The sequence below is a fragment of the Hypanus sabinus genome, chromosome 4 (assembly GCF_030144855.1).
Source record: "Hypanus sabinus isolate sHypSab1 chromosome 4, sHypSab1.hap1, whole genome shotgun sequence".
Taxonomy (NCBI): domain Eukaryota; kingdom Metazoa; phylum Chordata; class Chondrichthyes; order Myliobatiformes; family Dasyatidae; genus Hypanus; species Hypanus sabinus.
In genome coordinates this window covers 71158221-71185366 of record NC_082709.1, presented here as the reverse complement: position 1 = coordinate 71185366, position 27146 = coordinate 71158221, and positions in this window count along the sequence as shown.

The window sequence follows — 27146 nt, the reverse complement described above, 5'->3', positions numbered from 1 at the left end:
CTATATCAGGCTGCTGTTTATTGATTAGAGCCCAATGGTTAACACAATCATACCTTCAGTTCTCATTAACAAGCTCCAAAACCTGAGCGTCTGTACTTTCCTCTGCATTTGGATCCTTGACTCTCCTCAGTTGGAGACCACAGTCAGTGTGGATCAGAAAGAACATCTCCTCCACGCTGACAATCGATACTGGTGCACCTCAAGGGTGTGTGCTTAGCCCACTGCTTTATGCTCTCGACATCCACAACTACGTGGCTAAGCACAGCTCAAACATCATCTATAAATTTGCTGATGATAAGACTATTGTTGGCAGAATTTCAGATGGTAACGAGAAGGCAAACAGAAGTGAGATAGATCCGTTGGTTGAGTGGCATTGCAATAACAACCTGCACTCAACATCAGTAAGACCAAAGAATTGATAATGGACTTCAGGAAGGGGAACACAGCAGTCCTCATTGATGGATCAGCAGTGGAAAAAGAAGACATGGCAGCAGCTGTATTTCATTAGGATTTGAGGAGTCTTGGTACGTCACCAAGGAGTCTTGCAAATTTCAACTGATGTACAGTAGGGGGCATTCTAACTGGTTGCCTCACCATCTGGTATGGGAGTGGGGGGCAATGCAAAGGATTAGAAAAAGCTTCAGAAATACCCTATGTCAAACATTTTATCTCAAACATTGTGCAGCTACCCACAAAATCAAAATAATCTGTAATATAGGTAATTATTTTTTTAAATAAAGCATGCTGAAAGATGCCATAGTCAGAGTTTAATAAAACCCTGCTTTTAGCTGTGGGTGTACGTAGCAAGCAATAACTGAGAACATTTACTTGTCTTTTCTTTTGAATGGCAGTCATCCCTGGGGTGGAGGCACTTGAACAATTCTGTTAGGTTGCAAACCCCAGTTTTTTGACTTGGTGCAAATGAGGGATTGTTGAAGGATCAGAATGGCATGTGCCTTGCAAAGGAGCTTGACTTCCTGCCCATCTGCTTCTGCGTGGTGATGGTCAAATATTTATCAGGGTGTTGCTGAGGATACTTTGCTATAAGGCATCCTATATACCATGTAACATATCCACATGGTACACTGCAGTCAGCTTAAACAGGTCGCCTTGTCTAGTTGGTGTCAAACATTTTGCCAGCATGCACTTATCGAGGCAGGTAGAGAGTTTCATTCATACTTCTGCTTTGTATTGGAAAAGGTAAGGAAATTGTGGGAAATGTTAAGATCAGTTATTCATAATGATTAAAGCAGAATGCTCTAGCCAGGAGCCAAATTGAGCATAGATGGACAAATTAATTAAGTATCACGTGAATGTTATTAATACTGTCTATTGCTTTACTGATAATTGGGACAATGAGATGGAACAATACCAGTTTGGAGTACAGTTCCCTAATTTAACATAGTTGGGCTTTATCCCCCATGATGTCTTGAAACTGCATTAAAACATTACAGTCAGAGATATGCTTAATTTATTTAGGCATGATTTTAGGACTACATTTGGGTGTTTTTAACCAATAGTCTTTTTGGTGCCCAGTGTATTCAACTCCTCCTTTCAGCTATATGGAGTCAATGTAAAATAGTGAAGGTTGCATCCTTTGAGATCTCAGGAAGATGCAGAGATGCCTGCTGCTTCACATTTATTTTTACAATTGTATTAAAGGAATGTCATATAATTAACTTGCCTGAAGTGTGCACAGTATTTGAATTGTCAGCGCATGATCGATATGAACCCATTCTTTCAAATGATAGTGTGATTGAGTGGAGCATGTATTTCAGAGGAGCTCTAGAAATGCTTTGATTAATATCTTTTTTGTAACTCAAAATTATTAGTCATAGGTTTCATCTGAGTTTCTAACCATATTATCATCTGAGTAAGGACAACTGAATTCCAAAAGTGCAGCTCTAATCATAAACAGTTGCACTGCACATCAGCATTGAGATTCATTTTAGTAATTCTCCGTGCCCCTCAATTGGGCCTGTTAGGATTATGATGGAAAGATCGGTCACAGACCCCCATGATGTCTTGACCTGAACAGGTTATCTCCCTTCTTTTTTATTCCAATCCAGATGAAGGTTTTTGACCTGAAATGTTGACTGTCCATTTCCCCCCGCAGATGTTGCCTGACCTGCTGAGTTCCTCCAGCTTCTTGTTTGTTGCTCCAGATTCCAGCATTTGCAGCCTCTTGTGTCTCCTGTGACCTGTTTTTCAGTTTACCAAAACAAGAAAAAAGCTCTGGGTGACTGATCTTGAGTCAATGTTTTCTTGCAGCGACCAACAGAGAAAATTTTTACACAATGATAATTAAGATAATGTTGTAATACCACCTCAAGAAAGATAAATTGTAGAAGGCAAATTTTGATAATAAAGAAAAAGGGATGATATTTTACATATTTTAGTACAACAATCATCCTTAAATTTCGACTGTAATTGCACATTTTGTTTTTGTTAGTATTAACATAATGTTGGATAAACTGTATTTGAAATAAAGGCAAAAAGGACTGAAAATAGCAAGTCAGCCAACATATGTGGAAAAAGAGAATTTTTGATTCAGGTCTCTGAGCTTTCACAGCATTATCAACTTGAAACATTAGATCAATTTCTCTTTCATGGATGTAAATTTGTCCGCATTTTAATTTTTTTTTTACTTAAAACACCTGCAATAATTTGCCTTTAAACAAAATTTCACCAGGTCTGTACTTCCCAGCTTCTGCATACTTCTGTCTATGTTCTTGTCTTTGAGAGCTCCCATTCATTGAACGTCCAGCTAACCTTGATTGATTGTAGATTATTCCCATGGTCACTGGGGTTTTATATCAGAGGCAAGCTACTCCCCACCCACCTAGCAGCTCAATAAACTTCTTTTCTCTCTTTTCCAATTCTGATGAGGGGTTTCTGACCTAATACGCAGGGCCATCCTGACCTACTGAGTGTTTTCAGCATTTTCTAAAGAATAATATTGATTGATTAATGAAACTAGACTAAAAGAAACCAGATTCCAGATAACAGCTTGCCTTCCTGCTATGGATTTTTGCAACTTCTATATTCTTTTGCTTAAATTATTTTGTCCATGTTTTCACTCTCAAACTGTTCCCATTCAGTCATTGACCAAATAGACTTGTTCACAGATTATCCCCACACTCACCCTGATTTTACCTTAGCAGAGACAACCTTCTCCCTGCCCTCGCCACAGATAACTGCACTTCTATCTTGTTCCCAGCTCTTCAACCTGAAATGTTAACTCTGCTTCTCTTCCCACACATCCAATGTGACCGGATGAGCATTTTCCAGCATTTTGTGCTTTTGTTTGACATCATGTATCTGCTTTTTTTAAAAAGTTTTGATTTTATTCTTCAATAGTTTCAATCTTCAGCAAAATTGAATGAGGCATAAGTCTAGAGTTGTACTTCCTTCATCTGTTTTGTGAAGGCAATTTAGTTAAAATGTACCTCCATATAGTGTTATGTAGTAGTTCGCCCTGGGGATGCAGATTTGGTATTGTTTTGGGTGAATAGCAAATGTGTTTCTCCAAAAGTAGACCAGTAATAATTAGCAGAATAATATATGAGTGGATCAATTAATCATAACCTGGTAGATAAAGAATATTATCAAATTAAAATAAAAACAAATAATATAAATATATAAAGTGTGAAATAAGATATCTTCAGATCAGTAAATTTTCCAAGTTCTAACATCTGGCTGTGAGTGAAATGTTTCTCTTTCCACTAATGCTCCCATACCTGTTTAGTTTCCCAGTTTTGTCACGCCTACTCCTGTTTACAGAAACAAAAGGAAAATTTGCATCTAAAATGCTGTGGAACACTTAAATTACTTGCTAATGAGCATTTCTTACCATGATGTTTTCTGAGTCTGTAGTTTAAGATACTGAAGCTGTTTTCTTTTATTTCCTACAGCGTCAGGAACACAGTGGCAACAGGAAGAAAATGGGAGATTGGATCTGGGTGGTAGCTGTTCCTCCTGTGAGTCATTTAGAGATGTTAAAAGTTTCCAACTATGCATGCAGTATGCAGCCAGTGTTAAGTAAGGTGTCTCAGTTTAATTGAATACTTTATGTAGAATCATTTTGTGAGCTGTTATTATGCAGCGGCAGCCCCAGCAAATTGAACGAGGGGAGTAAACATTGTTCAGTAGACATAACATCATGACATTCCTGCTGATATACAGCAGGGTTTTTATGCCTCCCACAGTGAAGCCAAAGGAGTGCGTCTACAAAAAAAAATGGTTCTGCTTTTGCAAACCACTCTTCTGCTGAGAAGTATTCACTTAAAGTATGCTTAAAGTCTGTTATTTTTGGCTTAGTTAATTTTGAAGTGACAATGTAAATATCACCCCAGTGGATTTCCATTGATGTCTCTGATCTTTTATATGTAGAATCTATTTGATGGGGAATGATTTGAAGAGCGACACACACAAAATGCTGGAGGAACTCAGTAGGCCAGGCCAGGCCAGCGTAAACTGTCGACGTTCCGGGCCGCGACCCTTCATCAGGACCTCGGCCCGAAATGTCGACTATTTACTCTTTTCCATAAGTGCTGCCTGGCCTGTTGAGTTCCTCCAGCATTTTGTGTGTGTTGCTCTTCAAATTTCCAGCAACTGCAGATTTTCTCTTGCTAATGATATGAAAAGGTTTTTTTTTGCTTAGTTCAAATTAAGAGAAATTTATGGACTTTTACAAGGCATTTGGCAAGATTTCTCGAGGTGGATTGATCAAAAAAGATTAAGATGCATGGGATCCATGGTGACTGGCAGACTGTTTACAGACGGTGTGACCTTTGAAAATCTTTAAAAATGCAGGGGTGGTGATGAAGGGGAATTATTCTGACTGGAGGTCTGTGACCTGTAGTGTGATCTGTGAGTGTTGGGACCTCTGTTGCTTGTGACAGCATGAATGACTTCAGTGAAAGCGTAGATGGGCTAAATGTGGTTTGCTAATGACAGAAAAAAAATGCTGGAGTTGTGGATGGTGAAGGAGCAAGATATAGATCAGCTGCGGATATGGGCGGAGAGATGGCAAATGGAGTTTAACTGTAAGAGGGTGGTATACAGCAAGTGACAGGGCTCTTTGAAGTACTGATCTATAGAGGGATCTTGGGGTGAAAGTCCATTGTTCCCTGAAAGTGCCAACATGAAAAGGTAGCGTGGTAGGGAAGGAGTTTGGCATGCTTCTCTTTATTAGTTGGGCATTGAGAATAAGAGTCAGGAAGTGATGTGATGGCTAAATAGGCCAGATTTGAAGTATTATGTGCAGCCCTGATCACCCCATGAGAGGAAGGATGTGCAGGCTTTGGAGAGGGTGCAGAAGGGGTTTGCCCACATGCTTCCTGGATTAGAGAACATTAGCTATAAGGAGTGCTTGGAAGGACTTAGTTTGTTTTCTCTAGAGCATCAATGGCTGAGGGGAGGCTTGGTAGAGGTTTATAAAGTTATGAGAAGCATAGATAGGGTGTACGGAGACTTTTTTCCTGGGGTAGAAAAGCCAAATAATTGAGGGCATTGCTTAAAATTAAGAGGGGTGTAAGTTTAGTGAAGATAGGCAGGTTTTTTTTAACATAACAGGCAGGTTGACAGCGGAAATAGTGTATACAGGCCTGATAGTGATGCTTAAGAGATACTTTGACATACAGGGTATGGAGGGATATGGATCTTGGGATCAGTTTCATTTGTCATCATGGTCAGAACAGTCATGGTGGGTTGAGGGGCTTGTTGCTCTGCTGCACTGTTCTATGTTCTGACATTGTGCCCCTAATGGGGTTTTACAACAGTCCAGTATTTTCAGGGTTACCATTGCTGCCACTTTCATTTCTGAATTGTTCAATCAATTAACCTTAGAATTGTTTTGAGCTTCAAAATCACACCTCATTTGTCTAGGTCTTTTGATTACTTATTCAGTAATACCACTCTTAAATGTACTACAATCAGTGTGCATGGTCAGCAACACCTCCGCCATGATTATCCTCCACATTGGTGTTCCACTGGGTTGCATTCTCAGATCTAATTCCACTCTCGTTACCCTCGCAAATGTGTGGCCAGGTTCTGCTCTACCTCCATCTACAAGTTTGCAATTGACACCACAGTCGTGGGAGTACAGGAAGGAGAAGGAGAATCTAATGCCGTGGTAACAAGACACCAGCCTTTCCCTCAAAGCCAGCAAAATGAATAAGCTGGCCATTGACTTCAAGAAATGGGATGGAATACATATCCTTGTCTTTACCTAGGATGCAGAGGTTGAAACCTTCAAGTTCCCAGATGTGAATAGCATCAACAATCCTAGTCCAACCAAGCAAACACAAGCACCTCCATTTTCTCAGATGTTTGAGGAAATTTTGCATGTCCTTGATAATCTCATCGATTTGTATGATTGCACTACCAAAAGCATTCTATCTGAATGCACCACAGCTTGGTAAGACAAATGCTCTACCCAAGGATGTAAGAAACTGCAGGGAGCTGTGAACGCAACCCACTCTATCATCAAACCCTGCCTCCCTTCCAGGTGACTCTGTCTGCATTTGTTATTGTCTCAGGAAAGCAGCCAAATAATCAAGGACAACCCCCACCCCATCCCGGTCCTTCTCTCTCCTCCCACTTTCCATCAGGATTCATGATATCAATCTTAACTTCAGTGAAGCTAAAGAGCTGGTAATTGATTTCAGGAGTGTGACAACATGTGACAATAATAGACCAATAGCAATACCAAGAGGGATGTTGCATGCACTCAGCTTGACATGCACATTGCTAAAATCAAAAGGGTTGAAAGCATCAAGTTCTTTGGGGTGAAGATCGTCAGTAACCTGTCCTGTTACAACTACATAAATACCATGGACAAAAAAGCCCACCAACACTTCTACTTGCTCAGGAAGCTCAGGAATTCTGGCATGTCCCCTTTGACCCTTGCCAATTTTGTTTGATGCATCATAGACAGCATCCCATCTGGATGCATCACGGCTTAGTATAGAAACAGCTCTGTCCACAATCACAAAAAAACCCAGAGAGTTGTGGACCCAGCTTAGTACATCACAGGAATCAACCTCCTTTCCATGTACTCTCGTTATACTACCCACTGCCTCGGTAAAGCAGCCAGCAAATCAAAGACCCCTCCCACCTTCAACATCCTCTCTTCTTCCTTCTCTCATCAGGCAGGAGATACAAAAATCTGAAAACTCGTCCAACCAGGCTTAAGGATGGACCTCATACAATAAGATGGAATCTTGATCACTCAATCTACCTCATTATGGCCTTAAACCTTATTGTCTGCTTGCATGGCACTTTCTCTATAACTGAGGCACCTTATCTGGCATTCTGTTGTTGATTTACCTCAATGCACTGTTGTAATGAAATGATCTCTATGGGTGGCATGTGAAAGAAAGATTTTTTGCGCTGTACCTCAGTCCATGTGAAAATAATGCAACTATTTTATCAATATTACAAAGTATTGCTTGAAGTCGTCACCAACTTCCTTTAAACACCTCAGGTGCAAACAATATAGTGTGCCACTCGGTATCATTATTTTCCTTATTACTTTTTATTTTGCATATCGCATTTTGGTGAGCCCCATCCCTGATTCAACAGGAGGAAAATTTACATTTATATTGCACTGCTGTGGCTTCACAAGATGTCCCAGAACAATTTACAGCCAAAGAAAGATTGTGTTCAGTGTTGTAATGTCAGAATTGTGACAGCCAATTTACACAAAGCTCCTGCATGCAGCTAAGTGGTAATTACAAGATGGGCGGGCGAAAAAATCCACTTAGCCATTCTTACGCATTGGTGCTTGTTAGTGGCATGAGTTATACCAACTATAATAATGGTAATAGCAGTACCATCATAGCTAAGTTCCATGAAAAATAGCCTTCCCTGATGGTAAAGACAAAATAGTTGAAACGGTAACTCTCTTTCTCTTTCTGCATTCTGACCTGCTGAGTTTTTATTCCGGATTTCCAGCATCAGCAGTTTTTTAATATTCAGTTTCTCCGAACTGATGTAGATTGGGTTGAGTGTTGTGGATACGGTGCTGACACTGCTGGTACTGTTGCAGGATATGTACATTGATCAGATGTGTGAGGGTCAATGAAATTCTAGCAGCACTGCATCTGGATCTTGGTGTCATGACTGCTCATAATGCCACAGCTTCCTACGCCCGTTAGCTCCGAAACGTGTATCTGCAGTGTAGGAGCTCACTCTTCCCTTGCCAACACAGCAATGCAGAGTTCAAAAACCATGAACCGTACTCCTCTGTAACCCAGGTTAAATGGAATTCCCATGTACCTGCCAACCTCAGATGTGTTTGCAGACTACCTCCCGTTTAAAAGGCCTCAAGTAACGCAGGCTAACTTTGACTGGTCATTTATAACTCTGGACCCTTAAAACCATGGAACATTGCAGCATAGAAACAGGCCTTTTGGCCCTTCTTGGCTGTGCCGAATCATTTTTCTGCCATGTTCCACTGATCCGCACCTGGACCATGTCCCTGTCCAAGTTCTTAAATGTTAAAAGTGAACCTGCATTTATCACTTCATCTGGCAGCTCATTCCACACTCCCGACACTGTCTGTGTGAAGAAGCCCCCACTAATATTCCCTTTAAACTTTTCTTCCTTCACCCTTAACCCATGACCTCAGGGTTTTTTTCTCCCTTAGCCTCAGTGGAAAAAGCCTGCTTGCATTCATTCTATCTATACCCATCATAATTTTATATACCTTTATCAAATCTCCCCTCATTCTTCTACGCTCCAGGGAATAAATTCCTAACCTATTCAACCTTTCTCTGTAACTCAGTTTCTCAAGTCCCGGCAACATCCTTGTAAACCTTCCCTGCACTCTTTCAACCTTATTAATATCAGCAAGTGTGATCCACTAGCTGTACTTCTATTCCCAGCGTACGGGCAGAGACTGAGGATCGCAGCACCACTAGTGAAGATCCAAAGGCTTGGTCAAGGGAGGTTGGAGAGTGCTTTACTGGACTGCTTTGAATTAGTGGACCGGCCCACATTCCAGGATTCATATTCAGATCTGAATGAAGATGCCACAGTTGTCACCAACTTCATCAAGACCTGTATGGAATAGTGTGTGCCTTCAACATCATACTAAATATAGCTGAACCGGAAGCTGTGGATGAACTATGAGATTCATAGTCTGCCGAAGGCTAGGTCTCTGGTGTTCAAGGGTGGTGATCCAGAACTCGGCAAGAAATCCAGGTGTGACTTACAGAAGTCGATCTTAAGAGTGATAAAGCAATTCCACGTGAAATTGGAGACACAGTCAGGTGCACCTCAGCATGGTTTGCAGACCATCACCTCCTGCAAGGCTGTTTTACTTTGACTCCTGATGAGCTGAACGGCTTTCATGCACGCTTTGAAAGGGAGCAGAAAACTGCACCTGTGCAAATCCCTGCGATCTCTGCCTCGGAGGCCGACGTCAGAACCCCTTTCATGTGGGTGAACCATCGCAAGACATCAAGACATCAGTGGTGCACCTGGGAGAGCACTGAAAACCTGTACTGGAGTGTTCAAGAACATCTTCAAACTCTCACTGCTACAGATGGAGGTGCACATTTGCTTCAAAAGGGCATCAACCATACCACTGTCTATTACTATTGTAATGGTGCTTTGACAGATTGATCATAGCTAGAATTAACTCCTGCCTAAGCAAAGACCTGGACCCTCTGCAATTTGCCAACCATCACATTAGGTCTACAGCAGCTGTAATTTCACTGGCTCTACACTCACCTAGTCAACAGTAATACCTACAAAAGGCTGCTGTTTATTGTTTACACCATTCAACACCATCATTACCTCATTACTAATCAATAAGCTTCAAAACCTGGGCCTCTGAACTTCCCACTGCAACTGGATCCTCGACCTCCCCATCAGGAAACAACAGTCAGCACCAATCAGAAATAACACCTCCTTGCTGACAATCAACACTGGCGCACCTCGAAGATGAGTGCTTAACCCGCTGTTCTACACCCACAACAGAATGGTTAGGCACAGCACAAGTTCCCTCTATAAATTCGCCCGTGACATAATTTTTGTTAGCAGACAAAAGTGGCAAACAAATCTATAGGAGTTCAGGAATTCTTCTGAGTACCAGGATGTGAACATAAATTTGTCCTGATGTGATGCAGCAGTGTTCCACTCCTCTGTCTCCTATTACACATTACCATGATCTACTTAAATATGAGACCTCAGTGAGATTTCTCAGAGCACTGGTCATGTAAGTAACTTGCTTACTGAAGGTTCTTTCCTTGCATTTATTCAGCACGTGCTCTCCACTCAGAAGTAAGTTGGCTCTTTATCAATTTATTCCTGGGAATTCCACTGGGCATCATACCACAGAATATCAGTCCCAATATTCGTCCCACTAGAAGGATTTTAATTGTCCATGGTCCTCTGCAGTAGACTTCAATCTATTCTTTTTTTCTTTGAAGAAATTTTTTGGGTGATTATCCTGCAATTTCAGCTCATCTATAAGTAGCTGAGTGTGGCATAGAATTCCATTATGTAAATGCTAAATCACTATTGGACTGTTTAAAGTGCTGAAAGCTGTGGATAGGCATGAGGTAAGGAGATATGGCAACCTTACACTGCCATCAGACGATTGAAGAGCACCTGTAAGATACTGGCAAGAATCAGGTCAAGCTAGCGATAAGGACGGCTTTTATTAGCAATCAGCTGATAACAAGAAAAAATTTTATCAAAAGAAATTAATTCCATGCTGATTAACTCCCTTCAGACGAAGCTGTGGATTTTGTGTTATAAAAGAGACTGAAGGTTATAGCAGTGAGGGGAAAGATGATCCAATCATTACAGACACACTCGCCAACTCTATTGGGGCAGGAATATTATCTACAAAAAACAATACTTCCATTTGATCTTTTTATTTCCTTTTGATACTCTTAAGGACTAATTATTTGAGCCCATAGCTATTGTCAGTGTAAGCAATCACAGAAGCATACGTGTGCAGACATACGCATGGTAGTAAATATTTGTTTGTGTAGAGAATAATCTCCAACAGAACTACTTGAATCAAATTGGCAGCTTCAGTTTTGTAACTTTTTATGTCTTGTGCTTCTGCACTCAGAGGGGAGAAATTCACTGTTGTGCTGATATCCACAGAGGGTTTGGTGCACAGCATTTTCTTGTTAATGGTGCCCCATGCAGGATCATGATTTCAGCCCCAGCTTATTGCTATGCATCATGTAAGATTTAATGTTTCCTGTGTTGTTCTTTGGCTGTGTCCCTGTTTATGGGCCTGTATCGTGTCACTCAGAGATAGCCTGAAACTAATCTATGTCTCTTACGCACTGAGAAGTTTGTGATTCGGCTAGGGTAATGCAGTTAGCCTTATTATGTCCTTTTCACAGTGTCTCACTTCATACATGATAGCAGGATGTTGTGGAAAGCACTGATATTGACTTTAAGCAAAAGTGAGTATCAGGAGCACGGGAAAGAAATGTCCTCATTAGTGAAGAGAGTAACACACAATCACAGGAGGCACACAGCAGGTCAAGCTATGGAAGGAAACGGACTCAATGTTTTAGTGGAAGACCCTTTATGTGGGCTGAAAGATAGAGGGGATGGCCTGTATGAAGGGGTGGAACAAGTGCTGGCAGGGTGATAAGTGGGTCTATGTAAGGTGGAGGTAATAGATAGGGAGCTACCAGGTTCAGGAACAATTATCATCCCTCAACCATCAGGCTCTTGAACCTGAGGGGATAACTTCACTCAATTTCAATCACCCCATCACTGAACTGTTCCCACAGCCTGTGGACTCATTTTCAAGGACTTTTCATCTCATGTTTTCAAAAATTTTTGCTTAATTATTTACTATTATTTATTTATTTATTTTTGTATTTGCATAGCTTGTTGTCTTTTGCGCATTGACTGTGTGCACTTTCTATTTTGGCGTAGTCTTTCATTGACTCTATTGTGCTTCTTGTATTTACTGTGAATGCCCACAAGAAAGTTAATCTCGAGGTTGTAAATGGTGACATATATGTACTTTGATAATAAATTTACTCTGAACTTTGAAAAGCTGGTAAATAAAAGCAGCTGAAGAAAAGGGCTCCTGTGCATCCAAGAGAAGTTCGTGAGACAGATGTAGAGAGCAGAATCATAAGAAATAGAGCCACAATGGAGAAAAAGGAGTGAGGGAGCAGAGGTTGTAAGTTTAAAAGAATCAAGAGAGGCAGAGAGCTGCTAAATTTAGAGAAAATTTTAACTTAAATAAAGTACTGAGAATTTTTTTTTAATTGCCCCAGGTCAGGATAAACTAAGTGACTTAGCAAAAGTTGTAGTTCCTTATTTATTAATTGAGTTGGTCTGACAAATAGAGGCATGGTAGAATACCTGAGACCCATGGAATGCAATATCCTGTGCCAAGTGGGAAATACGAGTCATTTTCTGTGAGAAAGAAAGCCACAGATGTAGGAAGAATCAGAATCAGGTTTATTATTGTCGATGTATACCATCAGATTTGTTGTTCTGTAACAGCAGTATGGTGCAAAGATAAAATTTCTATAAATAATAAAAAATCAAATCGGCAGTGCAAGTAAAGGAATGAAGTGGCCATATTCTTAGACCATTCAGAAATACTGATATTGGATGGGAAGAAGCTGTTCCTAAAACATTGTGTGTGGGTCTCCAGGTTCCCTGATGGTCAGAACAAGAGGACCTGACTTAGAGAGTGAGGGTTCTTAGTGATAGATAATGCCTTATTGAAGCACTGCCTCTTGAAAGTGTTCTTGCTGGGGAGGATTGTGCCCATGGTGGAGCTGGCTAGGTCTACGACACTCTGCGGCCTCTTGTGATCCTGTGTATTGGAGCCTCCACATCAGGCTGTGATGAAACCAGTTTGAATACTCTCCACCACACATTTATAAAAACACTATGGAAGAGTTGTTAGCTGGAGGAGCTCAAATTGCAACCTTCATTGTAGAGCACCTGCAAGACTGTGTGTTTCATGGATAACACTGATCAGGAGGCTCAGGTATGTGCAGGTATGCAGTAGCTGACTATCAGAATGACTAGAATGATTGGTGGATAGTTCAGGAGATATCCTGGTGGCCAAATCTTATTGAGTGTTGGGACACGTTTAAGATAGAGATGTTTCAACTACAGTCAAGAGCCCTGCTGAGACCACACGTAGAAAATTATGCACAGATCTAGTCTCCCAGTGTACGTAGGGATATGCTTGCAACGCAGCTAATAGTCACTGATTTAATTCCTGGGAAGGCAGTGCTGTAGAAGGTTGTTTAATGGACAAAGGAAATGGTCGAAACTATCTAGAATTAAGAAGAATGAAAAGCTAATGATACAGAACATGCAATATTGTTTACAGATTTGATCTCCACAACTAAGGAAGGATATGCTTGCAAAAGAGGGAACGTAGCTTCACTGGATTGATTCCTGGAATGGAGATGCTGAGTAGGCTTGTTCTAAAAGGGAAAGATTAAGCAACCTGGAGTGATATTGCCTGGAGTTTAGAAGAACAGAAGTCAGGACTCTGTTGAGAAACTAGAATGTTATGTTTAGTCTCCCTACTAGAAAAAAGATAGTGGTTATGTGTAAGGATTTACCCAATTGCTATAAGGAAATTATTAAGCAGGTTAGATCTATCTGGGAGAGTTTATAAAAAAAATGTGAATATTGAAACTTAAAAATTCATAAGGGGCTTGACCAGGTCAATGTGAAGCTGAAGTTTCCCTGGGTGATCTTTCTGGAAACAGGGGTAACAGTCTCAAGATAAGGGTCTGCTTCTCACAACGGAAATGAGAAGTAATGTTTTTCATAGAGGGTAGTGAACTTGGGTATTACTGCTTCCAAGCTGGCTTGGGCATTGAGTGTAGGAGAATGAAGGGAGATTTGATAGAGGTATATAAAAGTATGAGGGGTATTGACAGGGTAAATGCAAGCAGGGTTTTTCTATCGAGTTTGCGTGGGACTAGAACTAGAGGTCGTGGGTGAAGGGTGAAAGGTGAAAAGTTTAAGGGAAACATGAGGGTAATTTCTTCACTCAGAGGGTCGTGAGAGTGTGGAACGAGCTGCCAGCGAAAGTGGATTTGATTTTGAAATTAAAGAGAAGTTTGGACAAGCACATGGATGGGAGGAGTTTGGAAGGTTATGCTTTGGGTGCAAGCTGTTGGGCCGTTTAATAGTTTGGCATGTATGAGGTGAGCCAAAGGGCCTGTTTCTGTGCTATAGTGTTCTATGACTTTATAACTGTATTAAAGGGTTTACAGAACCTCAAGAATAGAGTAGGATACTGGGACTAACTAGATTGTTCTAGCGTAGAGACGGTATAGAGTCAATGGATAAAAGAATGTTGTTTGGCGCTGTAGTCATTCTTTGGTTCTGAAAGCAGAGAAAGAAAGGCCCAATTTCTGACTTTCAAAACACACTTGCAATTATTGAGCTTAAAGTGTGGTTCTAATTCATAATATTGTTTATACTTGTAATGTTGTCACCAGTTAGCAACAGGAAGAAACCATTTAGTCTTTGAATCATTCTGTGAGATTAAAACTGATGTATATCCAAACTTTGTCCACTTGCTAAGCTTGCAAAATCTTTTTGAGCAAAATAAATGAAACACAAAATTAAAGCTATGAACTGACCAATTATCTGCCACGCTTTATGTGATGGTGACTTTCCTGACTTGTTTTACAAATAACTCTACTAAGTCTTTCCATTTTCCTAAATTCCCTTCCAATGGAAAATATTTTTCTCCATCAACCCTTTCATTTCCTTCTTGGTTTGAATCCAAATTATCTCTTGATCTTAGAAATTAAAGGAATATATACTATCGATGTTGGCATTGGTTTACTATTGTCACATGTGCCAAGATACAGTGAAAAGCTTGTCTCGCATACTGTTTATACAGATCAAGTCATTACACAGTGCATTGATTTTACCAGAATCGGTAAAACAACAACAATGCAGAATGAAGTGTAAAAACAACTGAAAAAGGGCCGTGCAGGTAAACGATAAAATGCACAATCATAATGAGGTGTATTGTGAGGCCAAGAGTGCACCTGATCTTACAGGAGGTCCTTTCAAGAGTCTGATAACAGTGGGATAGGAACTATCCTTGAGCTCGGTGGCAGGTTTTCAGACTTCTGTATCTTCTGACCGATGGGAGAGAGGAGAAGAGAGGATGTCTAAGGTGGGTGCCATGTTCCCTCTCATTTTTTTTTACAACTGATGTGATCTGGCCATTTCTCGGAGCAGGAAATGTTTTCACGGCTGTGATCCGCTTGATAACCTCCGCGGTAAGTTCAGCCCTATTTGTTGAGATACCCCATCCCCTCTCCAGCATACTGCTAGCTAATACCCAGGCTATCAAGAACAAACTTAATGAACTATGGGTAAAACTGACGAACCAAAAAGAACTGAACAACCACTCTGTTCCATGCCTCCCTGAAATGTGGCTTACATTTGCTTTATCTGCCATTCAACCTGAAGGATTCTCAATACACCAGATAGACTATATGACATCCTCTGGCAAAGTTAAGTTCAAAATCAGAGCCAGATGGATTCATGACAACAAATGGATCATAATATGATGGTTCAGTTTAACAAGACAGCCCAGCATCATCCACACAAGAGAAAACAGAATAGGCGTGTGCTGGGCTTGCTGCAAGGCCAACATATGAATGGACTCTGTGGAAAAGGAACGAGGCCTTCAGTAAAACTGTTTGGGTTCATTTTTTCTATTGCACAGTGAGTATTATTGGAAATGAATTGGAGAATTTATTTCACAATTGGATGATCTACAAACCATAGCTACCCATTAATACACCATCAATAACTCTGGGAGATGGGAGGCAAACGATAGGCTTTTATTATCTGCAAGAGACCACCACACAGCATCCTGGAGACTGAGGGAGGAGCAGTGCCTCCAATCGCCTTTATACCGGGGTCTGTGGGAGGAGCCACAGGAGCAGTCAGCAGAGGGGCATGTCCAGACAGGTATATGTAGTTCACCACACCCATAGAGAGGAATAAACAGTTTCCAGGAAGAAGAGCCCTGATGAAGGGTCTTGGCTTGAAACATAGATTACTTTTTTTCCCTCTCCTATCTGAGGCTTTTGCTGGTGATAGTTTTTTTTCTTGGGAAAAGGAGAGATCAGGAAGAAGTTCAGTCCATTATATTTTTTGAATGATCAAAGAATTAAAATGTAGACTTAATTTTAAGACTATTGTTCAATATGTACCTTGATGGTTCACTTCCTTGCCTTCAGAAAATGGATCAGTGCGTGTGGAGAACAATTAAAAGAGTTGTAATGGACATCAGAAGGAATCTGTAAAAACTTAATTGAATATTTTCAGCATTGCCTGAATAAGATAGGTTTTTGGTTTAGTATATTGATGTAGGACTTTTCTTTTCTATTGTTTGACATTAAGTGTTAGTCTTTTTCATGCAAAATGATATGCCTTCTCTATCTTTGATTCCAGCTGAAATTAGGCAGTTACACTGCTCGAAGCCTTCTGCCAATACTTCCTGCTGGGGAGCTAGAAGAAGTACAGAGGGAAAAAGAGGAACTTGAGTATCAGATAAATACTGTGGTAAGGATACTTTTTCCTCTAATGAAAGGAATAGAGTTTTCTCTTAATATATATCACTTTGGATGGACTAAGTAAAAGTCACTCCGCATGCTCCCATTTCTTTAATACTGTATCCTGATTTAATCTACAGGAAGTAGAGTCAGATGTACAATAACTACCCACCAACACCCCATGTTGTACTGAGGAAACAGCACCAATAGCCTGTACTGGTCCAACCACATACATGCCATGGCCAAGAAAGCACACTAGTGCCTCTACTTTCCTAGGAGGCTACGGAAACTTGACAGGTCCCCTTTGTGTCTCAGCAATTTTCAAAGATGCACCATGGAAAGAATCAGGGCTTGGTATGCCAACTGCTCTGCTGAGACCACAAGAGTTGTGAACACAGCATAGTGCATCACAGAAATCAGCCTTGGACTCTGTCTATATCTCTTGCTGCCTCGGTAAAGCAGATATTAAAGACCCCACCCATCCTGGACATTTTATCTTCTCCTTTTTCCCCATTGGGCAGAAAATAGAGAAGCCTGAAAGCATGTAGAGCCAGGCTTCGGGCTCAGTCGCTTCTACGCTGCTGTTGTAAGACTGCTGAGTGGTATGCTACTGCAGCGAGATGGACTCTTCACCTCACAATATACTTCATAATGCTCTTACACCTTATTGTCTACCTGCACCTCCTCATCTCCTCCTCACCGACATCAACACTGGTGCATCTCAAGGGTGCATGCTTAGCCCAACGCTCTACTCTCCCAACACTTACAATTACGTGGCTAGGCACAGCCCAAACACCCACTATAAATTTGCCGATTACACAACTATCATTGGCAGAGTTTCAGATGCTGACAAGGAAGGGTACAGGAGTGAGATTGATCAGCTGGATAGCTGGGTAGTATCGCAACAATAATCTTGCACTCAACATTAGTAAGACTAGGGAATTGATTGTGGATTTCACAAAGGGGAGGTCGAGGCACCAGTCCTCCTCAAGGGATCAACAGTGGGGAAGATGAGCAGTTTCAAGTTCCCAGATGTCAAAGACCTACCTTGGACCCAACATAATGATGCCATTACAAAGAAGGCTATATTTCATTAGGAGGTTGACGACATTTGGTACGACACCAGAGACGCTTGCAAATTTCTACAGATGTACAGTGGAGAGCATTCTAACTGGTTGCATCACCATCTGATATAGAAGGGCCACTGTACAGGATCTGAAAAAACTGGAGAATGTTACAAACTCAGCCAGCTCCATCATAAGCACTGGCCTCCCTGGCACTGAGGACATCATCAAAAGGTGATGCACCAAAGAGGAGGCAATCATCATTAAAGATCCCCATCACCCAAGGCATATCCTATAGGACCAAAGAATATTACAGCACAGAAACAGGCCTTTTGGTCCTTCTTGGCTGTGCCAAACCATTTTTCTGCCTAGTCCCACTGACCTGCACCTGGACCATATCCCTCCATACACCTCTCATCTATGTATCTGTCCAGGTGTTTCTTAAATGTTAAAAGTGAGCCCGCATTTACCACTTCATCTGGCAGCTCATTCCACTCTCTGTGTGAAGAAGCTCCCCCCCTCCAATGTTCCCTTTAAACTTTTCCCCTTCACCCTTAACCCATGTCCTCTAGTTTTTTTCTCCCCTAGCCTCAGTGGAAAAAGCCTGCTTGCATTCACTCTATCTATACCCATCATAATTTTATTCACCTCTATCAAATCACCCCTCATTCTCCTACGCTCCAGGGAATAAAGTCCTAATCTATTCAACCTTTCTCTGTAATTCAGCTTCTCAAGTCCCGGCAACATCCTTGTAAACCTTCTCTGCACTCTTTCAAACTTATTAATATCCTTCCTGTAATTCAGTGACCAAAACTGCACACAATACTCTAAATTCGGCCTTTCCAATGCCTTATACAACCTCACCATAACATTCTAACTCTTATACTATTCTAACTCAATACTTTATTTATATATCAATATATTTATCAATATCTATAAAGGCTAATGTACCAACAGCTCTCTTTATGACCCTTATCTACCTGTGACGCCGCTTTTAGGGAATTTTGTATCTGTATTCCCAGATCCCTCTGTTCTACTGCACTCCTCGGTGCCCCACCATTTACCTTATACGTTCTACCTTGGTTTTTTCTTCCAAAGTTCAATACCTCACACTTGTGTGTATATATATATTTGTTTTTTTCTTTTTATAAGTTATAGTTCTTTAAATTATTATTATGTATTGCAATGTATCGCTCTTGCAAACCAACAAATTTCATGATGTATGCCAGTGAAATTAAACCTGATTCTGATTCTGACTCTGCACCGCACTTTTTCTGTAACTGCAGTACTTCATTTTGCATTGTCTTATTGTTTTTCCCTTGTTCTATCTCAATATGATGAAATGATCTGTGAGGATGGAAAAGTTTTTCACAGTCGCTCACTACATGTACCAATTTAGATAGGAAGGTGGTAGTTGGCAGTAGACCTGTGGGATGCTCTTTGGGTACGTGTCAATATAGTGCAGTGGTTCAGATGAAGTGACGTGAAATGAAGCATGTAATAATAAGGAGAACATGATGGTTTAGCTGAAGGAGGTGGGTTGAAGTGCCCATTAATGATTACAGAATGCTGGTAATTGGAGGAAGGATGGGTTGCAAGCACTGGTGTAATACCTATGCTCCTATGTATAGACTGATGTCAGGTGGAAGACATGATTCTTACCTGAGCAGAAATGGTGATGTCATTAGATAGTTCCCAACATGGCAGCTAGATCAAAGGTATAACCATCCAGACGATGAGCTAACTGGCACCTATGCCTCTCTGCTCCCTGGCAATTTGACAGGGGACCTTCCTTTGGGAAAAAGGTGACTTTCAACTTGGTCAAGAGCTACAAATTGATTCATTCATTAAACAAGGAGGTCAATACTATACAAAGTATTTCAGGTATAGTCTTATAAGTGCCTAATATAACATAAGCACAATGTCCATATATTTGCATTTAATTCTCCTAGCAACATAATATGACATTAATAGTTTTAATAATTACTTTATATCCATGCTAGTCTTCTGGAAGTCATGCATTTGGACTCCCAGATTCCTCAATATCTTAGAGCTTTTAACCAACTCACCATTCAGATAATAGATATTTTTTATTTTCCCTGCCAAAATTGACAATTTAGATTCTCTTCACAACTTAATTTCCTCCCTATCTTTGTGCCATCGCTCCATATGTTGACTGCATGGAGTCAGTTGCCTTGCTAATGAATAATGATGACCCTTGACCTATCTAATTTCTTATTTATCTCCATTTGGTCTGCTTTACAGCGGTAAAATGGGCACAGACAACAATTGTCTCAAGGTCTCAGCTTAACATCTCATTTCAAAAGTGCCTCCAAGAATGTGGGTCACGCTCTCTGTCCAGCACTGGAGAGGCAGCTTGGATGTACAATGAGGAAGTTGGAAAGAGCAGATGTATGGCAGGGTGAATGAGTCAACCACTGACCCAAATGGCACTTTGCAGCATGGAATAAATTAGCCTTAGTTTTGATGTTAAACAGAGAATACTGGGCTGGGCTGTTTCATGCTGTCTATTGCCAACTGTATCGAATGCAACTGCCTCCATTCAGCCATTAAAACTGCAGTAAGCTCCATTGTTCTATTCATGTTGCTGACAGATTCAGAAGACCTAACTTGTTGGTTTGTTTTTTTTTGCTGGACTCCACATGAAGTACAATCCACAAATTCTTGCCAAGTCAGAGCTGATGCAGGATCCAAGTCCCCATTGATTTCATTGGAATTGTTGGCCAACGATTTGGTAGGCTTTTCTTCCTGAGTTAAAGTGTGCCTTTGGAGGTTTACTCATGTTAGATTGACTGGGTTAGCGTTGGCAGATTTATACCTCTCTACTTTTTTTAGATGGTATTTTGACATATGAGCAAAAAATATTTTGCAGCTTACTTTCATACATGTTTATACAAGGGTAGAAGTTAATTCATTATTTCAAACTTTCATGAAATTTGGCCATGACTGGAAAAGCAAATTTTGAAATATACAGTAACAATGATACAAAATATGTGGAAAAAAAGAACTAACCAGTTTATCAGCTAAAATCTGCAGAAAAGATTCATTTGGGTTCATTAACATAATTAACATCAAAACTAATCACTATTAAAAAGATAAATCATGCAATTAAAAAAAATTAATTGCAAGTTAATCACAGTTTTAATTGCACTGTTAAACAATACAGTACCAATATTTTTGAGCGGTCCAAAGAAAAATGCTTTGCTTTCAATTCTAAGTGGTCAAATGAAAAATGCTTTGTCTAATGTTGGATTGCTATTGTTATTTTTCTTGTAGTTTAACATTCCTATGTTTGCTTCTATTTTTAAATAATCACCTATATACATAGAGTCATAGAACACTACAGCAAAAAAACAGGCCCTTCAGCCCATCTAGTCCATGATGAACTCTTCATCTGCCTCATCCCATCATCCTGCACCAGGATCACAGCTTTCCATATCTCTCCCCTCCACATATCTATCCGAATTTCCTTTAAGTACTAGAATGAAACCCACATCCACCATTTCCATTTCCATTTAGTTCCACCACTTTTACCACCCTCTGAATGAAGAAGTTCCCCCTTGTGTTCCTCTTGAACATTTCACCTTTCACGCTTAACCCATAACCTCTAGTTCTAGTCTCATTTCAACCTTAGGGGAAAAAAATTGCTTGCTTTTACCCTATCTATACCCCACCTAATTTTGTGCAGCATAACTCTATCAAATCCCTTCTCTCATTCCCCTTCACTCTACATGTAATTGTTCAAAAAATTTTCCACTAATTACAATACACTTGCTTCTGCATTTTTTGAGAAACCTTTTAGTTTTCAGGAGCAGGTGTCATTTTACAGGTTAATTGTTATCACCGGAATTCTTGTTTTCTCTAGTGAGTATGAGACAGCCACAGCTGCTTTCTCCTTTATCTTTTCTCTCAGCTCTTGTTCATTTTTCATTCTTGTAACACTTAATAAAATGATCATAAGCAACAAGTTTTATGCCTCATTCTTGACTTCTGAAGAACCTTTGGATTGCAAAAGCATTAGGATCCAGCACTTCATAGGCTTGATACTATAACTTAAAATTCCCATTATGGTCAAATCCTCCTGTTATCTCTTCCAATCTCATAAACCTTGAACTTTTACATTCCTCTAATTGTCTTCTAACGCAACCCTACTTGTCATCATTCACTGACTGGCATCTGGCCACGTGGCCCATCATCATTTTACTTGGCCACACTCATTTCTGAATCTCCATGATCAGAATATATTTGGATGAGATGCAACAAAGGCAGTACAATGCAGAGGGAAGGAGGTAGGTTTTGAGAGGCAGGGAAGATGAAGTGAGAGAAAAGATGAGTGGAGGAAGGTATGATGGTGGAGAGAGAAGAGGGAAGAGAGAGGGAGGAAAAGGGACATATAAATAGAGGGACATGTGGAGGAGAAAGGGGTTGCAAAGGTTTTGAGAGGGCAGAAGAGGAAGGGGTAGGAGTGGAAGTGAGAGCAGAATAGAGTGTGTATGAGAGAGAAGTGGGAGCTGATAGAAGAGGGAGTGGGTTAGAAAGTGCAGCAAAAGGGAGAGTGCAGTGGAAGTGACTGAAGTGAGGGAGTGAAAAGAAGTGGGAGAGAATGAAAAGAGAGAAAACAGGGAAGCTATTAATGCAGAAAGAGAGAGAGAGAGCGAGAGAGAGAGAGAGAGAGAGAGAGAGGAGAGAGAGAGAGAGAGAGAGAGAGAGAGAGAGAGAGAGAGAGAGAGAGAGAGAGAGAGAGAGAGAGAGAGAGAGAGACAGAGACAGAGAGAAAGAGGGAGAGAGACCTAGTAGGTAAGGGTGGAAACACATCCATTATTTCTAATACTGAAACTCACTCACTTATTCTCTGCACCTTCTTCTCAAGTCCCTCTTGTACCCTTATTCCCAAATCTTGAGTCCATCCCCTATCATACCCTTCTCCACCTCTTCTCCATTCCTCCCACACCAACCACAGTAAACTCACATATCTCTGGTATTCATATATCCAGAATTCTCATGCAACTGACAAAAAAAATCCTAGAATATTAAACAATTTTGTAACTTTGTTTTAAAAATGTAAATTCACTTTTGGTTTGCCGGGTTCTGTTGAGATTTTGTTCATCTGCGGTCCCCTGTAGCACAACAGATGACTCTCAGTCCCTTATGTAGTCACAAGTGGTGTCTGGTTCCAACTGTGTTTCATAAACTGTACCATATTTCTCCCATCTATTCTACTCCACCCACAATACTCCTGGCAAAGGTGTGAAGTAGTAACATGTTAACTTGAAATAAATAAAAGACAAGAAAAAGCTGAAAATCTCGATGTTCTATTGAAAGAATTCAACAACTTATAACATTAAATCACAAAGTGCAAAGGTTAAAGAGTTCTTCCTCAGCTTGGGGAATGATAGAAGGGTCAAACACTTGTTGGCCGATTAGCAGCAGCGTCCCCTTTGTAGATTCGGCACTTCATAGATGGTGAGTCATTGTATTTTTGCTATGTGCACCGCTACCTTGCTCCTCCTGTGATTGGGGTCCAGTCATTCAATCCTGATCTCCAGTGCTCTCTGTGTGGAGTTCGCATTCTCCTGTGACTATTTAGTTTCCTGCAGATGCTCCTGATTCCTCCTGCATCTCCCCAAAAAATGCAGTTTCATAGCTTAACTGACCACAGTAAATTGCCCCTAGTGTGTAAATGAATGGCAGGAACTGAGAACTTGGAGACAATAAATTGGGTTAGGTACAATTAGTGTTAAAAGAAACAATTACTTGATAGCATAGATTCTATGGACCAAGAGGACTGTAATTTTCATTGACTGCATGTCTCTATAATAATGGCATCTTAATCTGTTCTTGCTAATTAGCTTCGATTAAATATTGATTAGGACAACACAGGGCACTCCCTTGCTCTGCTTTGAAACAATGCTGAGGATCTTATCTGTCCCTGTGAGAGAGTAGATGGTTTAATGCCTTGGCCAAAAGCCATTTCCTGGGAAAGTGCAATAATTTGCCGAGATTTGAAATATCCTAGTAAGATTGTTAACACTGGGCGGTAGCTGACATTGTGATTTCAGGTGGAGCTGACAACCTGACTAAAGTTTATTGATGACCCTTAAGAAAGATGCCTAAAAAGAATATGGCAACCTGCATCAATTATTATCGTTCAGTGGCACTTACATCCGCTGCGAGAGTTTGGTGATGAAACATATTAACTCTGCCTGAGGAACGACTTGGATCTGCTCTAATTTGCCTACCACCACAACAGGTCCACAGCATTGGCTTTTTATTCAACCCTGGAACATATGGACAGCAAAGGTACATTCACCAGGATGTTCCCTATTGACTACAGCTCAGCATTCAATACTATCATCTCCTTAAAACTAATCCGTAAACACCAAGACCTTGGCCTCAATACCTTCTAGTGCAATTGGATCCTTGATTTCCTCTCTTGCAGACCCCAGTCGTTTCTGATGGGTAACAACATCTTCTCCACGATCTCCATCAGCACAGATGCACCACAGACTATGTGTTTAGCTCCCTGCTCTTCTCACTTTACACTTATAACTGTGAGGCTAAGCACAGCTCCAAGCCATATCTAAGTTTGCTAATGAGACTACCTTCCTTGGTCAAATCAAAGGTGGTGATGAATCAACATATTGGAAGGAGATTGCCAAGGTAAAGATGGCCACTCCCATGGGTGTACTAGTGCCTGTGGTGGTGTATTTTGAACTTTTCAGCATCCCAAACAACTTCTGCTCAAGTCTTCAATCTATTCCCAGCCATCACGTGTATCTCCTGCTGAGACTCTTCATCCTGACTGTACCCAGATGTCCTTCATGCAGATTTTCTAACTGGTGCACAGTTTAGAGGGAACCACAACATAAGACCCACACATCAGTGTTCTTTGACATACCGACAGTTGGTCCTGTCTCGCTGAGAACTCTGGAAACGTAGGATTACCATGAGCTGGCCATCCTTGTATGGTGATGTCATAGACTTTTGACGTCGGGTCATTCCTTGTTTCCCTTTGTACTTTGCAATTTGTCACTGGCAGCTGGTCCACCATTGCACTGTGGAACACCTCTCTGCATCACAGTAGGAAGACTTTGCTTCTTCAGTTGCTGTGATGTTTGGTACCCTTGAATTCTATGCTATAAGAGTAGGTTCCTGGGAATAGTGCCGGACATTGCAACTGAGTAGCAGTCAGCATTGGGAGTGAAAGTGGACACAAGGGGCTTGTGATCTGTCTCTACCATAAACTTTTGTCCGTAGAGTTAGTGGTGGAACTTCTTTATTCCCCATAGTAAACTAAGGGCCTCTTGGTTGATCTGTGCATAGTTGCATTCTGCGCTTGACAATGATCTTGAAGCAAATCAGACGTCCAGATCCATCTTTCATAATATATGACAAAACGGCTCCAATGCCATAAGGGGGCACATCGATTGCCGGTCTGATGGGCAGGGATGGGTCATAATGGGTGAGCAGTTCATCGGATATTATTAGTCTCTTTGTTTCCTTGAATGCTCTTTCACATCTTTCTGACCATTCCCACTTTGCTCCTGTCTGCAACAGCGTGTTCAATGGATGCAGCACTGGTAGCAATGTTTGAGAGAAACTGGAATACATGACCTGAATTGTGAAACATTTTCTGGTTTGGAAGCCTATAACACTGCTTCAGTCTTCTCTTCTGACTTATGTAAGCCATGCTTGACGATGACATGTCCACAGTATGAAATTTCATTCTTGAAAAACTCACATATCTCTCTCTTTGCATGCAGACCATACTCACTCAGCTTGGTAAGCACTTTAGCAAGGTTCTGGAGGTGCTTTTTATCATTTTTTCCAGTCACAATGACGCTATCAAGGGAACATTGTGTTCCAGGGATATCTTGGAGCACTTGGTCCACCACTCTTTGCCAAGTTGCTGGAGCTGATGCAATGCCAAAGATGAGTGATTATACTGGAATAGTCCCTTGTGAGAATCTCTTGTGTTGATGATATGCACTAAGATTTGAGCCCTTACTTCAATGTACTTCTTAACCAATTATCCTTAAAGCCTGCAAACAACAATGTACATTGTGAATCAGAAAAGGAGAAGGGTCTCTACATTCAGGGAATACATATGGTGCCATATACCATTTACTTCCCATGACCAGCACATCACCCTTTCCTCATTTATTTGAAGGCCACTGTAGCACCAGTAACCATCAATGTTCAGGCAGTGTTGTTCTCCCTAGCATATCATATGGATGAAAGGAATGTGCTTTGGGTGTAAATGGCCTCATCCAATTGAACAAACACCTTTGGCTTCATCATTTAAGTAGAGACAATGTGTGCAGAAGTTCCTAGGGCATTATTCATAACTAAACAAGCTTAGAGTTCCAGACTGAAATATTAAAGGCCTGGAAGAAAGATCAAAAAATAATGATTTTTATTAAAATAAAATATGAGCCACAATTGTTAAATGATCTCTGTTTAAATGCCTGTTGTATGTCAATAGTTTAGTGATTAGTACAGTTTGTCAAAGTAATAAGCTTATCTCATTACTGCCAGGATTAAATATGTATCTAATAATTAATAGGTTACCTTTATAAAAAAGCAGCAACTCTGTATATGGGTCATAAGTAGTCCTCAGGCAATTAACTCCCATAGTGAGAAAAAGTGGGATTCTTTTCTTCATGAACTAGCTAGGACTTAAAGGATTGAACATTCTCATTAGATCTAGCCCTTCAGATAAGAGTAGTTTCCATGGAATAATGTGGACGGTTTCTTTATTGTAACCGGGTTTTACTTCTACTATGGCCATCATGATCATGATTTTCTTTTCAAACTAAGCTATCCAAAATATAGGAAGCAATCTACTCGACAGTGAGATGAGCTGGATCTCAGTTCATGGTCTGAGTGGTAAGGAGGCCTCTGGAAGCACACTAAGGATGATCATGGCTCCTAAGACTCTGTGACAGCTGGTAAAGCTGGTATAGTTGGCTTTAAAATCTGTTACCGAATTTAGCTTTAAATTGTCCCTGACATATAGAGCCATTTAAAAGTGAAACAATTCTTTTTGAGTTCAAGTTAAGTAAGCAAAAATTAAGTTGTCTAAATAACTAAAAAACAAAAACTATTTATTGATGGTGAGATAAAACAAAATAACTTTCACAGGTTGGCACACAGGCTTTTGCCCAGGCAGATTAGTTGAGGGGAATGTGGGAAGAGGAGGGCATAAGTAGAGAAAGTAAAGGGGAAGTGAGGCAGGCAAGGGTGGGAGGAGGTATAGAGGGATGATGGGAGAGCAGAGAAAGCTGGTGCAAAGTTCTGAGGAAGGAGACCTGGTGAAGAGGGTGATGGAGAAGACAAATAAAAGTGAGGAAAGTGAGAAAAGAGTGAGGAGAGTAAAAGTAAATGAAATGAAGAGGGCCAGGAGTGGGAAAAGTGAGCAGTTTCAAGTTTCTGCCTGTCAACATCTCTGAGGATCTATTTTGGGCTCAACATATTGATGCAATTACAAAGA